The sequence below is a fragment of the Sminthopsis crassicaudata genome, chromosome 3 (genome assembly GCF_048593235.1).
Source record: "Sminthopsis crassicaudata isolate SCR6 chromosome 3, ASM4859323v1, whole genome shotgun sequence".
NCBI classification, from domain to species: Eukaryota; Metazoa; Chordata; class Mammalia; order Dasyuromorphia; family Dasyuridae; genus Sminthopsis; species Sminthopsis crassicaudata.
Window position 1 is genome coordinate 143,278,496 of NC_133619.1, and position 16,200 is coordinate 143,294,695.

Genomic DNA, 16,200 nt, shown 5'->3' on the forward strand with positions numbered 1-16,200 from the left:
CTCCCCCATCTAATGCCTCTATACAGGTTTGGTTCTTCCTCTGCATCTCATTCAAATAGCTTACTAATTATTTCTACCTTTCCCTAGACAGTTTTCCTTTTTAGAGTCAGATCAAACTCAGCTCTGCTACAATCTTTCTTTTGAACTACCCAATTACTGGTGTCAGTCTTAAACATATGGTTTACATTTCCATGTATAAAACAAAGAGTTTGTCCTTATTGAGTCCCTTGAAATTAATCTTTGATGCTGCCTCTTATATGTTAAATTTTCTACTGAGTTCATTTTTGACTGAGACAAAATCCTGAAAATCTGAGAGTTCCTTGAATGTCCATTTTGTTGTTATTGTTCAGTATTATGCTTAATTTTGCTGTATATGTTTTTGGTCATAGGTCTAGGTATTTTGCTTGTCAATTTATAATATTCTAGGACCTGTGGTATTTTATTTTAGCTGCTGATAATTCCTGTACAATTCTAATTGTAGCTCTAGCATATTTGAGTTGTTTTCTGTTTGTTTGTTTGCTCTCTCTTTGATTTGCAAGGTTCAAAATTTGTCAATGATATTCCTAAGTGTTTTCCTCAGGATTTTTTTGAGATGATGATTGGTGGATTTTTTTCTATTTCTACTTTCCCCTTAGATTTTTCACTTCAGGACAATTTTATTTAATTATTTCTTGTATAAGAACATTAACATTAAGGTTCTTTCTTTGGTTTCAGGTAGTATAATTATTCCAAGGCTTTAGGCTATGACTTCCTCCTCTACAAAATGAAGGATTTGGAATCCATAATTCCCTAATGTTCCTTACAGCCATTAAATTTGTGAGACATATGTATATTTCACTTTCTTTTGAATTGTCTGTCTGTCTACCTATCTATCTACCTACCTACTTATTTATCTACATACCTATCTATCTATCTATCTATCTATCTATCTATCTATCTATCTATCTATCTATCTATCTATCTATCTATCTAAGCTTTGCAAGTTCTGAGGCATCTTCTTGCTTTTCCCTATTCTTTTCACCTATTGGGTTCCTGGAGCTTGAGTAGCTGCACCTCCTGTCAAGGTTCTTGAGTCCTGAGTCCTGGTCAAGACTCCTGAGGTCTTGGCAATGACTCTCTAATGTTATTGGTTTGAGCCTCAAAAGGTATTCTTTTACCTAAGATCTTCAGTTGTTTAATCCATTTACTCAGCCAGCCGAAAGTAGTTTTAGTAAACAGGTATATACCAGTGCTACAATAAGAACAGGTGTAGAAAACATCTTCCCAACATCTGTGACAAATTCTCCAAAAGTATATATCCTGAATTCAGGTGAAAAAGTGGGGCTCAAGTTTAAAAGAATACCTGTGGCAAAGAGGTAAGGAACAGCTCCTTGAGCAATCAAGAAGCATGATGAATTTGTAGCCATCTATCTTTGGTTACTAATGCAAACATTTGTCCCCAGCATATCTAGAGATGTTATTTATGACATCCTTTGGACCTTTCCAAACATAAAGGTCCTCTGGTCAATGGAGGGGTGGTGGTGGATAATTAGACCTGGCCAAAACTGAAGAAAAGGCTTCTCTTCACTTTTAGGGGCTTGTGTCTAGAATTCTATACTCACTCCAATTTCTAGAACTGACTCCTTTCATAACTTGATGGATAATTTTTAAAAATATTTTTTTATTTTTTATTATTTTTTATAATTATAACATTTTCTTTGACAGTACATATGCATAGGTAATTTTTTTTTTTACAACATTATCCCTTGTACTCCCTTCTGTTCCGAGTTTTTCCCCTCCTTCCCTCCACCCCCTCCCCTAGATGGCAGGCATTCAATACATATTAAATATCTTATAGTATATCCTAGGTACAATATATATGTTCAGAACCGAATTTTGTTGTTGTTGCAAAGAAAGGATTGTATTTGGAAGGTAAAAATAATCTGGGAAGAGAAACAAAACAAAACAAAACATAAAAACAATGCTCACAGTTTACACTCATTCCCCAGTGTTCCTTTTCTGGATGTAGCTGATTCTGTCCATCATTGATCAATTGGAATTGTATTAGCTTTTCTCTATGTTGAAGATATCCACTTCCATCAGAATACATCCTCATACTATGTCATAGTTGAAGTGTATAAAGATCCCCTAGTTCTGCTCGTTTCACTCAGCATCAGTTGATTTAAGTCTCTCCAAGCCTCTCTGTATTCTTCCTGTTGGTCATTTCTTACAGAACAATAATATTCCATAACCTTCATACACCATAATTTACCCAACCATTCTCCAATTGATGGGCATCCATTCATTTTCCAGTTTCTAGCCACTATGAAAAGGACTGCCACAAACATTTTGGCACATACAGGTCCCTTTCCCTTCTTTAGTATTCCCTTGGGATATAAGCCCAGTAGTAGCACTGCTGGATCAAAGGGTATGAACAGTTTGATAACTTTTGGGGCATAATTCCAGATTGATCTCCAGAATGGTTGGATTCTTTCACAACTCCACCAACTCCTCCAGCAACTTGATGGATAATTGATAGATGATCTTGAGGTGTACTCCAAGTTTCCTCATTCTATAGGAATAGATGATTAATTCCTGGCATCATTTCCCTTCATTCACTGATTTTCAAAGAGTTTGCAAAGTTTATCTTAAAAGTCTTTTGATTTTGATTGATTGAGATGTATTCTCACCTAGTCAAGACATAAAATGGAATAGGGTTTTTAATTTCACTCATATATTCTAAGTAAAATTCAACTTTCATAGTGAATGTAATCTTAATGGTAAGAAAGCATCAAATCATCTATTTTATGCTACCTTCCTAACAGCAGAAAGGCTTAACTCCATAGCCAAAGATTTCCTCAGATCACCCAGCTTAATAGAATGCCCGTACAATAAAGATAGTTTTCTAAGAGATCCGAACATGATTTTCATGAACTCAAAGGCTATGCATTTTCTTCTTGGTATGATTAATTAGGTAGATGCACACCCTCTCCCACAGTGTTTGCAGGTTATGGTGTTGATCAAGAAATTTAAAGATATGTGTAATAGGTTGCATTAAGACTCATTAAGCATTAAGAATTAAGAAGCTTGAATGCCTCTTGACAATTCTAAATTCTCAATGTGAGCATTTATACTTAGGAAATTGGCCAGTGCTACAAATCATGGCTTGATTTATTGTGTTGCTGATTGTCTAGACTTAAGCACTCGATGGAGAAAATGTTAATAATGCAGTTTAAATTTAAAAGTGTATTTTGAGTACTCTTTTTTTCCCCAGAGAGCAGATTGTTAAATATTTACCAGGACATTCCTACAGAGAGTTCAGAAACAGGAATAAAATAGCAGGGCAAGTGAGGTCCAAACATTCTAGCTGTTTGAAATATAAGAAAAAATCAGCAGTAGCTACTTTTTAGGCAGGTTGATGAAATGTGTTTCTCATATCTTTTCACCCCTCAACTAGGCTTCCATGTCCTGACTAAAGGATATGCTAATTATTTCAGTGACCCCAGGGCATCTTTTCAATGATTGCTGAACTGGCCTCTAGTTCCTATCCTGGGGCCATGGTGATCAGTGAGAGCTCATTATAACTACCTGATCTGCTTCTCCCTTCACCCACCATCACCAACACCAATTTTCTGCCATGCTAGTTCACCTCCTATCCCTGCTCCCTCACCTATTTATTCCTATAAACAAACTGAGCCCCTATCTACTTCTGGAAAGGGTGCCTTAATAAATGACTGTCCTATGTCTCCCTTCACCAATCCTCTAACTTCATCTTTCCTTAGGTACCCCTTTCCTTTTTGTGTTGCCTTCCCTTACTAGAATGCAAGCTTTTGCAGTCTGTATGGACGCTCTCTTTTTAATCACCAGCACTTAGCACAATGCCTCATATATGAATAAGTACTAAAAAACAAACAAAAAAATGCTTTTAAAATTCATTCATGTATACTCTTCCCTGGAGCACTATAATCACTTCTATGAATAACATATAAAGAAGGACACTAATAAGTTGAAACAGTGGAAGAGAATAAAGATAGTAAAAGGACTTGAGACTAAGCAATCTTAGAATCAGTTGAAGGGCTGGAGATATTTAATCTAAAGAGGGGAGCATGAACTTTGTCTTTAAATATCTAAAGAAATGTCAAGTAGAAGAGGATTGGACTGGGTTTGATCAGCTCCAAGGGGCAAGACTGGCATCATTAGGTTCTACCTGTGGAAAAAGTGAATTCTTCCATCCTGGAGATGTTCAATGCTGAGTGACTCCTTGTTTCAGTTGTTGTAGCAAGTATTTTTGATCCTGTACAAGTGGGACTAAGTGACCTCTAAGGTCATGCCCAAATTTTAGATTCTGCTAAAATTAAAATTTCATAGGAAGGCAACAAATGTATTTGTCTTTCAACCTCATGCAAACTGCAGGAATCAAAGAGAAACCCTACACTCTACTTTGGGTCTAAAAGCAAAAGTTGACAATTCCAAAATGGCCCATTCCCTAACTCCCTCCCCTCAAAAAAAGGCAATCTGTGACCATCTAGTCAGAATGTTGCTTTTTGTAAAAAGTCTGTCACTTACCTTATGTGAATATTTTTTCATTATAAAACTTAAACCTAGCTTTGTGGTAAAGCCAGAAATCATTATGACATCAAAACTCATCATGATCACTGGTTTGACATTGACTTTTATCCTAGACCTAAAACCTAAAATTGAGCAGAGACAAGTGAGTGCTTTCTGCCATATACAACCCCAGACCCTAGCCAGATTATAGAATGAGGCGGTCACATTCCCCTCCCCTTCAACATAGCTATCAATCACACCCCCTTCCCAAGGATAACATTTAATCTGATGGTCTGCCAAACAGTTCATTAAATTTTGTATTTTTCTCTTTTTTAAAAAATTTGGAGCTGGTGAAACATGGGAAGTATATATTCATAAACGGGGTGAGGCTGGCTGTATAGATTGCAAAGAAGCCAAGTGAGAATCCAAAAAACAAAAACAAAAACAAAAAACTGAAAGAAGTATTAGAATCTATGGCTGAATGGACATTTGAGGAATAAAGATTTAGGACTTGAAGGAGACATATGGAAAGATTCTCTCTCCATAACTGGACCTGCCACTGATTATACTCCATTGTTCAGCTAGGAATAAACAAGCTGATCAGCCAGTAAGTCTGTGAAGACCTGGAAGAGTAGGATCATGGTATCCCAGTCATGGATAAAGTACTGAAGCAGAAAAAGTGGTTGAAAGATGAATTAATACTCAAGACTCTGAATTCCTTTATCCAATTAAATATTGACCTTGTGGGATAACATGAGGCCACAGCTTTGGAGAGGACTGCTAGCTCCAGCACTTGCTATGCTTCCTAATTCTCAGTGGGAATAACTAATCACAAACATGAATTGTGTCCCTGGAATTTCTGGGTTTGGGATGAATTTAAAGTATTTTGATAACTTTAAAATACTATATCAAGGTCAGTTGTTAGTATTTTTATGGCATTATTATTCTTCCAGTCACATAGATCTGGTTACTCTTAACTAAATCCTCCCTGTCACATACTTTTATTTAGTAAATGCCAAGCTTTGTCAAAAATATTTCTCACATTTATCCCTTTCTTCTCGGTTTAGGATCTCACCAACTCTTAGTTGGGCTATTGTAATAGTCATCTACCAGGCATTCCTCTGTCCCTGAGCTTCTACACTGTTTCCTTAATCCATTTTTCACATAATTGTCATTATATAAATCTTTATAAGGGATGGGTCTGATGTCAGTACTCTCTTACAAAAAAGTCTTCTGTGGCTCTCCTTCATCTGCCAAATAAATTATAATAATATTAATCCTACTAATTATATTAATATTAATAAATGATAATAATAAAAGTATTAATCACTAACCTTTGTATAATACCTTAAGTTTGCAGAGTTTTATATATGCTCTCCCATTTAATCTTCTCAACAATCCTGTTGAGATAGATGCTATTATTATTTCTATTTAGCATAAGAGGAAATTGAGAGTGAGATAAGTTAAGTGACTTGCCTAGAATTACATAAGTACTACTCTATCCACTATGCCACCTAGCTGCCTATATAAAATACAGCTTTTATCCTCCAATCCATTAGGTCACCTCTAGAACCCTGTGAGGGAAAAGTGGCCACTTTGCACTGAGCACTTTACCTGCTAATTCAGTGTGAGTTGGGAAAGTAAGCTTAGAGCTTGTTGTCTGAGATAAATATTGGGTCCTTTGCATCAGCAGAGGTTTAGTGGAGGAATTCTCCACCAGGGATATTAGTCGTTAGATGTCCTATTATTTAAGATCTACCAGAAAAAAAAAAATTAACATTTTTTTCCTCTTTTGTTTTAGACTATAATTGTACAGTTTATTTCCCATGTTTCCTAACAAATTTGACCAGTTATTTTGGGATAATCTTTGCTAGTCTCAATAATTATGCTTCAAAACCTTCTGTATTATTGTACCCAATATAAGTATTGAGGCTAATTGCTCTAAGGACCTTTGTATCCTTAAAAGCAGAGCCTACCAGTTGCTGGGAGCAATAGTGTCAAACTCAAAAAGAATTGAGAGCCATTAAACTGAACATAAGGATTCCTGTAGGTAGCTAATTGTAAAAAGTAATATTAATTGTAATCTATTGTATTTTAATTTATTTTGTTAAATATTTTCCAATAGCATTTTAATCTTGTTCAGACTTCACTCAGAAGTGCTGTGAGCCACAAAAGGCCTAAAGGATCTATGTTTGACCCTCCTATCTAAAAACTTTTTTTTTTTTTTCCTTTTAAGTAGACCTGGAATGCTTTCCTTACATGAGTCCTGATGGATTGCCTGTGCCATATCCCTCATTTGGTATTCAAAGTCCTAAATAATCTTGTTTTAATTTAGATTTTCACCTTTAATTAACTATACTCTCCCTTCATGTACACTGTGCTCCAGTCAAATTGAACTACTCTTTTGTCCCTAAGTAATTTGCTACCCTCTCCTATCTTCACATACTCAAACATACAGTCTCCCATACTTGGAACCTCTCATTCATTGCCATTCCTGATATATTTCTTTTCCCTTAAAGGAATAAAGATTTAGGACTTGAAGGAGACATGTGGGAAGATTTTCTCTCCATGATTGGACCTGCCATTGATTATACTCCATTGGTCAGCTAGGAATAAACAAAATGATGAGCTAGTCATTCTGTGAAGAGTAGGATCATGGTATCCCAGTCATGGATTCATTATACTTCATGATTCCTTCCCTGATTTCCTTTTATTAGAAATGATTCTTCCCTTTTGAGTTTTTCAGGTCTTTTATTTTTAAAATTTCTCCCATGTACTTAATATTTTCTAATGTGGAATATAAACTGTGTATTTCTCTATCTGATTATAATAAGCTTCCTTATGGCAGGAAGTAATTGTGTCTCCTCTCCTACACCCCAATGGTATAACTCCAGCTAATAGAGCAATTAATCCATAGCAGATAATGAATATTGAACTGAGTTTTCAAAATGCTAAATTTAAGATTCTTGGTGAAGTGAAAAAGCTATATATTAAGTTACCTTCACAGGAACAGAAATATTTAAGGGACATATATACATACATATATATATATATATATATATATATTTTTTTTAAACAGTTTTTATTTACCAGATATATGCATGGGTAATTTTACAATATTGACAATTGCCAAACCTTTTGTTCTCATTTTTTCCCTCCTTCCCCCCCCCCAGATGGTAGGTGGACCAATACATGTTAAAAATGTTAAAATATAAATTAAATACAATATATGTATACATGTCCAAAAAGTTGTTTTGCTGTACAAAAAGAAGAATCAGACTTTGAAATAGTGTACAATTAGCCTGTGAAGGAAATCAAAAATTCAGGTGGACAAAAATAGGAGTAGTGGGAATTCTATGTAGTGGTTCACAGTCACCTCCCAGAGTTCTTTTGCTGGATGTAACTGGTTCAGTTAATTACTGCTCTATTGGAACTGATTTGGTTCATCTCATTGAAAATGGCCACATCCATCAGAATTGATCCTCATATAGTATTGTTGTTGAAGTATACAAAGATCTCCTGGTCCTACTCATTTCACTCAGCATCAGTTCATGCAAGTCTCTCCAGGCCTTTCTGAAATCATCCCGTTGGTCGTTTCTTACAGAACAATAATATTCCATAATATTCGTATGCCACAATTTATTCAGCCATTCTCCAATTGATGGGCATCTAAAGGGACATATATTTTAAGGAAAACCATTAAATGTCCCTGAGCCTATATGTCTGGGAATTTTTATTTTAAACTATAAAATTCCATTCATTAGCATTAGATATGGTAAATTTGGAAGAAGACTTTTTGGCATAGTGCCCATGAAAAAATCTATTCCACAAAAAGATGGACAAAACCACGGACAACAAACAATGATGAGGAGTATGCATCATTAACATGGACCTGTGAGTTCACACAACCTAAAATTTCAGAAGCAAAAATTACATTTTCCCAAGATGAATCTTGTCTTAGTCAAACTGTAATAATTCGGGCATTAACTAAGTATACTAACTATAATTGTCTACTGTTAGAATAAAAAGCTGCTATCTTTTAAGCATAATACAAAATCATGACCTTTTAAATTAATAACATATAATAATGAGTTCCTAGATCTTTCAGAGGTTTAAATATTCCAGGAATCAACCTGGTAGCTGAGATTATGATGACTACGACAATAATAATGATTTATTGTTCTTTTTCAAATACATACCACATAGTGTAGTCATTTTAGTCTGAGTCATGCCATAAATCATCATATAATTTCATTTTAATAGAACTGAATATTAAACTCATAGCAGTTGTGATATGCTTCTTTAAATTTCTAGTACCTACTCATGATATTCAAATGTGTCTGGTAGTTATGCCACATTTGGAAGTGAACTTGGAACAAATATTCATAACTTAATTTCACTTTGACCCTACTTTTCTCAAGAAGTTAAGGGATGTGTCTCTGTGCTAAGGAAAAATATAACTTCTGTTCTTGTTGAATCTTCTTAGTAAATATCCCTAGTTTAAAACTGTTATTACTTTAAACAAAAATTAGCAAACTGTGGCACTCCACCATCTTTTTGTTTTTGAAACAGGTAATAAACAAAGAATAGCTTTTTACATTTTAAAATGATGAAAGCCATTCTTAGCTTCCTGGATATATAAAAACAGGTTAGATAGTTTGCCAGTCTTTCAGAAAAGATAATGGAGCAATAATCACTGGTAGCTAATCTCAAAACATACTAGAATAGGGACTCAAAATGGTAGTTTTAGAGAAAGATACTCTTTCACTTTAGGGTACCCCAAGAACTATATGGGAGAGAAATAGCCAACCTCACCCTATGTGAAACTGACTTAAGTGGGAAAAAGACCCCCTAGAGTTTATAAAGGCTATAGAATTACAGAACAGCCTATTTTGGCCTTAAAACCACAAACAAGGAACTGTTGTTTACATGAGGGTGAAGGTCTGGACTTGCTGATTGGATAGTTGGGAAAGGGTATTTCCAGCAGAGTTATAGTAATAAGAAAATAGAACATTGTATCTGGGACCTTTCAAAAATATAAAATAGGAGCTGAAGACAATAGGGAATCAATTTATTCTTATTTTTAATATTAGCCAACATGGCCTTCTTGTGGGTCCTCACTTATTCCTTATCTGTTAGTACCACTTTGTTTCTTTTTATGCTTATCTCAAACAAATCACCTGCTAAAGTTACTCCACAAATATTACCCTATATTTTTCATATTCTTATGTAACACAAGAACCTATGAGGATATGGAGACATGCATGTCAGGTATTATAAATTCTGTGGGTCAGAACAGAAGCTCTGAGACTGAGATCACGACATGGAAGAGAAGACACGGTGGCTGAGAGTGAGATTTGGTTTGGTAGTATAGGAGAGGAAGGAGGGGCAGAGGGGCAATGGTGGGGGGAAGAGAGAAAGGGCTAGAGGGAAGGACAGAAGAAGGGAAAGAGAGAGGGAGAAAGAAGGAAGAAAGGGAGATAAAGGAGGGAGGGAAGGAAGAAGAGAGAGGGGATGAGAGAGTCAGAGAGAAAGAGAAAGAGGGGGTAGAAAACAGAGACAAGAAGAAAAAGAAAGGCAGAGACAAAGAGACAGAAAGAGACAGCAACAGACCGACAAAGAGACAGAGAATGAGAATCTTGCACTCCCTTTGAGCTTTCAGACAGAAGACTAAGGGTTGCAGGTGTGGCTTTAGGTATCAGGGCCTCTACTTATTAAAGAGCTCAGATGGGTATGGCTGAAACTTTGTAAAGCTTTCTAAACTATTCTTTTTTGTTGTTCCTTGATAGCTTGCACTTTCTCCCCCCTCCTTTGCCTGCAGGTGGCAGAGATTTACTTTCAAATTTCTTCATTTCTTTTAGCTATTTTTAGTTCTTGTGTTTTTTTTTTTTTTAAATGAAACATTGACCAGCCGTAAGTGTTCTGTGATTTATTTCTATTGCCCAGAGAGGGAATGCAGTGGAGAGACTTAGTTAATAACTTGTAGTACAGAGAACCAAATCAGGACAGAGATTTGAAAAATAATAGATTTCTCCCTTTTTATCCTGGTTTGGTATTCTGACTTATGGTTTTGATTATTAATAACTTTTTGGTAAACTTTCCCAAAGAATAAATTAAACTGGATCTGGATTTTCTGCCCTGTAGGTTAAAACTGCAAGCCTGGTATATAAGATAGTTTGGTGAGAGGGATGACTCTCTCTCACTCTTTCTTTCCGCCCCTACCCCCAGTGTTTTCTCTTCAAGCTAGGAAAGTGACTGAGAAATACTCACCTCAGTGTTGGGAAGGGCATCCACTTCTCAAAATTCTAAAGGTGGGGAAAGAAGAAAAGAGAAAAGGTTCCTTCCTTCATCTTTAAATTTTCCACCTAGACCTTCCCAGATAACACTTCACTTATATTACTTACCTATACATCCTTTTGCTGGAGAGACAGCAGGAACTATTTTATTTTATCTACACATCCCATTGTCTGGCACTTATAAATGCATAATAAATACTTATCACATTCATTATTTTCATGTCCCTCCTGACTTTATATTTCATAAGATCCCTCATATACTATATACTTAAAATGAAAATTCAAGAAACATTTATCAGTAACCTACTGTACACAGAATTTTGTGCTTGGAGAAGGCCTTGCTCTGAAGTAGTGTAGGAGAGAAGAATAAGACAAATAGATAGATATATTAAAATGATCTATCCCTAATGCTTAGCATAGTGCATAACTCTTAATACATGCTGTTTACTTTATTAAAAGTGTCATAAAAATGCTAGTTACAACAAAGAGGAAATGAAGATCCCACTTTAATGAAAGTTAAACTATCCATATAAGGACATTTTCAGAGTCTTCATGAAATGATTCTTAGCATTTCCAGGTAAAATGAAATTATGGTTTCTAACATATATTTTCCTATGTATGAAGATTTAATAATTTTTGACACTTTAAATGATTTATTATATTGAAAATATAGTATTGAAATTAAAAAAAAATATTGAGAGTAAAATCCAGCTGGAGTTTCGCTTATTTACATTTAAAGAAAAGGCGTTTATTTAACTGATAACCATCAGAAGTTTTTTGGTCATTCCCTCTAAATCTCCATCAGGAATTTCTGTCCCATATTTTTTTCTTTTTTATGTGGTAATAATAATTGGGCTCTTTTCTACTGGTTCTAATTTTTTCCACTCCATATGATTTTGTATTTTGTATTTTTTCTCAAATTTCTCAATATTCCTCAGAGTTGTCATTATAAATAGAATTATAATATTTTACTATATTGATGGACCCAAATTTTTAGCAATTCTTCTGCTGACAGACATTTGTTTTAAGCTTTTTTGTAATTACAAATAATATATTTTAAATATTTTCATATTACCAATAATGAAATTAGGACATTATCATTTTTGTATCTTTTACTTCATTCTTCCAGATTGTTCTTTAAAAAGATTCAACACCTTTGAGATTCCATTAGTACTGAGTATGCCTATTTTCTACAATCTTGCTTTTAATTTTACTACTTTTAATTATTTTTGGACAATTTTATGAGTATGATGTTTAAAAGATATTTTCTTTGAATTTCTTTTAAAATTACTTAGATAATATGTTCAAGAGAATATTAGTAACAATATGTTTTCTTCTTCCAAAAATTGTTTACATCTTTTCTTGATTTATGTATTGTTACCTTTTTAAATATGTTAGCTTCAGATACATGTTAGATATTATTTTTATGTCATACCATATTTTTCTAATCTGTTAAGTTTCTTTGGATAATAAAAATTTTATTTCTGTAATTTTGTTAATATAATTAAGAATATTGACCTTTTCTCTAATAATTCCTTTTATTTGTTAAATTATCATATAATTGACATAAATTCATTATTCTATTTTCCATTTTTTATAGTTATCTGAATGAATATGTATATGGCATCAGAGTATACATCTTCCTGCCTCTTTTTTTCATGCTTTCTAAAAAAAAAGGATAAAATGTACAATTTCTGAGTTTTGTATAGTAATAGAAATATCTACCTAAAGACAAAGTATCTATCTAAAGATATATAGATATAAATGTTTATCTAGAAACAAAAATAGGTGATATATAGATAGATAGATAGATAGATAGATAGATAGATAGATAGATAGATAGGTAGATAGGTAGGTAGGTAGATAGATAGATAGATAGATAGATAGATAGATAGATAGATAGATAGATAGATAGATAGATAATGGATGTAAAATAGTAGTACAGTTGGCAGGGTCAATTTGAAAATTTTTCTTTGACTACATATTTTTTACGAGGGTTTTGTTTTTCTTTGTTTTTTAATGACAGAGAGTTGTGTAAAAAGAAGGCAGATTGTAGTCAAAATTTAAAATATCAAATTTAATTTCTGAAGCACTAAAGGGTCCAAAGGCAAAGAAAGGCAAAGTTTAAGAAATTTAAATATTATAAAAACAACAAGGAAAATGTGCATTAAATAAAATTCTCTTTTATAGAGCTTATAGTGCTAACAGCATGTGCAACTCAGGTTAGAAAACATCTAGATTATGATTACATGCATGACCTGTTTTACCATTTTAACTAATGATCATAACTGTTATTATACAATTAGCAATCAGTAAAAATATTTAAATTATGTGTATATATTATAACTAGCAACAGAATAAAAAGATCTAAATAAGAAATCAGCTATCAGATTCATTAAGTGTGGTCCTTTTTATAGTTCTATTTTGTACTGTTATATTATCAATTACTTGAAGACATCTCCTCAGCTCTCTTCCCTTCCTCCCTCCCTCCCTCACTATTTTATGTCCTGTGTTTCGAAGTCCAGCAAAAAAATACCACCTCTTCTAAGTCATCTTTCCTGACTATATCAGATTGAAATGTTTTTCCCTTCCTCTGAAATGTTTGTAACACTTATTTAATGTTCCTATACAATTATTGGTGTTATGATTATTTATACATTTATCTTATTATTCCTTAAGTATTGCAATCTTCAGAATGGTAATGACTTCCTCTCCACACACATCATCTCAAAAGTTCTCAGTAAATATTTGTTGAAATTAATTTATTGACTAGGATCATTTATTTTGTGGGTGAAAGAAAACATAATACCTTGATGTTAACTTTTCTTGAGAGAAAGTACTAAGAAAGACCTGGTACTAAAAAAAAATAAAATAAAATGGAGTGTTTAAGAATACTATATGTCTGTGAAATTCAAGTAAACATTTTCTTAGTCATAGATGCCATTACTCATTTTAAGGAGAAGAATTTAGTTTCAACAACAACAAAATTATTGTTAAAAATAAAGAAGCAAAGAAGACCCTAATTAGTCAATTTCTTAATTGTCTTTCCATATGCACAAAAGATTAACCAAGGATTAACCAAGGATTAGCAGCAGTCATTTCTCAAGGCAAATGTATTTGGCTGATCACATTGGAATCCAGAGAAGCTGGGAAAATACTTTTATTATGTAGTTAACATAGGCATAACATGAGAAAATATTTCTGTAGATAACTGAAGTAATAATTATTTAGTTTCATGTAAATTGAGAACTATTAAAATGCAGTAAGATGATTCTTTAAATAGTTTGCATAATTCTTTACTTAAATGACATAACATAGTCTTACCATTGAAATTTTGTACAAGTATACTGAAAATGTTTTGAAATAATTTTTAAAAGTCAATTATCCTATTCACTCAAACAATATGCTGCCTGGTTATTAAATAACTGTTTTAAAAACAATTAGTTGTTTGCCTAAATTTAGCAAACTTTTCAAACCAATTTAAATGTATTGTTTTAGCTTCATTTGATTTTTATTTAAATGAACATTTATGAAATAGCATTGAGTATAATTTCTGTTGGAAGATTCAATTTGATATTACATATTAAATATTCTGTTGGACTCTATATAGTGTGGAACCAATAATGTAAGTTCTGTACTTGTTGACAACTTTTTTATCATCAGTTTTGTAATTATAATTCACTGCTGAATAAATGCTTATTTGAAATGTGGTCTTTTCCTATCAAAATAATTTAATTCTTAATAATATAATTCTTCATAAATAATAATATTCTTCACAAAATAATTTTATTTAGTAGTTAAATTGACTCCTGTATCCATCCCTACATCCCATTCAATTAAACATAACTGTGCATCACAGGTATTTTAGAAAAACACATTCAATTCATGAAACCTGTAAGAAAAGAAACATTTTCTTATATTTAAAATTGGTAAAGTGATAAATCCTTCTAGGTAATAAATTACATAAAAAGAAAGTAAATATGTTATATCATGTCAGAAATTGAATTCTGGAAGAGGAATATTACAAGTAGTTATTTTCTAAATAAGAAAAATCTCAAGATGTCCAAATATCAATTTAAAAACCATAGTGACTAGATAATTAAATCATAAATTTGCATAGAAATCTAAATTTATCCACTTCAAAAGTGCTACTTTTAGAGATGAACAGTAGTACTGATATTATAAGATTAAGGAGAGTTCAAAAGTAATGTAAGTTGAAAGAAATTATTTCTTGCTTCCTCTTTGAATTCCCAGTTTTCAACAGTTTTTGTTGTTTTGGTTTTGTAGTTTAAGAGCAGAACTGGAACAAATATCCAGAACTAAAACAATAGGTAGACGTGACCCAAAGAGATTTCACAACCAAACAAGGAAACTATTTCTAACAATTAAAATCATTCAGTAGTAGAATGAGTCCTCAGAAAAGCAGACTGGCCAGAATATGTTTCTGAACTCTTCTGTTAGTGAAGAGATTTCGTTATTGGATAGGAACACAAATTAGCTAAGTAAAGTCTCTTCCAGTTGTGATTCCATGATCCTTTGAAAATGGAGTACCTAATGGTGTGGAGAGATACAATATATCTGACCAAACCACAAAGTCTTGTGGGGAGAGACTTCTAATTTAGATGTTTAGGGTGCTAGATTCAGTAATTTTAAAACAATTTTCTTAGGGAATAATTTTCTTTGAAATTTGGAATGGTATAGTAGAAAAGAATACTAATAAGGAGAGCAAGGTGAAATAGCTACTAGTCCTATGTTTGACATTAAGTGATTGAGTAAATTAGGTCCCCTCTCTAGATGTCAATTTTTTAAAATATGTAAAGTGAGATTGGAGAAGATGGTCTCTAAGGTCTTTTCTAGCTGCAATATTCTATTCGTCAATGAACAAACATTTATAAAGTGCCAGTTTTAATGCCAGGGTTGAGAATACAAAAACAAACAAAAAAACAAAAACACACACACACACAAAATTAGTTTCTGCCCCCAGAAGCTTATATTATATTCTTTTTATTTGGGGGAGAGGCAAAGGGGCGAATTGTCTTTGCATTTTCATGTGTCTAGGAAATTTCCCATGAGAAATGTACTCTATTATCCATGAAGATCAACATTCATTTTACAAATTATAATCCGACAGAGTTGTTTGGACTGCTGAGAATGTATGTGATTTGTTTCAGTCTCACAAACATAATGTGTTAGGGATGGGACTTAACTTCCTAACTCCGAGGAAAGCTTTTTATCTATTATAATATGCCACCTCTTAGGAGCTTACAGGGCAAAGGCAGCATGAATATACATTTTCAGAATGGAGAGAAGGTAGCACTAGAGCTGGTTGAACTGGGAAATATGTCATTTGATCTGAATTGTGAAGGAAACCAAAGAT

General features: G+C 33.2%; 1 long non-coding RNA gene across 1 annotated transcript in view; it reads right to left on the reverse strand.

Annotated features, from left to right (window-relative positions):
• Positions 1-1,798: 1,798 nt before the first annotated feature.
• Positions 1,799-16,200, reverse strand: part of LOC141564938 (uncharacterized) — a 45,068-nt gene continuing 30,666 nt past the window's right edge. The window contains exons 2-3 of the long non-coding RNA XR_012488817.1: positions 10,798-10,832; positions 1,799-2,669 (exon numbers count right to left, since the gene is read on the reverse strand). This is a non-coding gene — a long non-coding RNA (uncharacterized LOC141564938). The remainder of the gene's footprint in view (positions 2,670-10,797; positions 10,833-16,200) is intronic.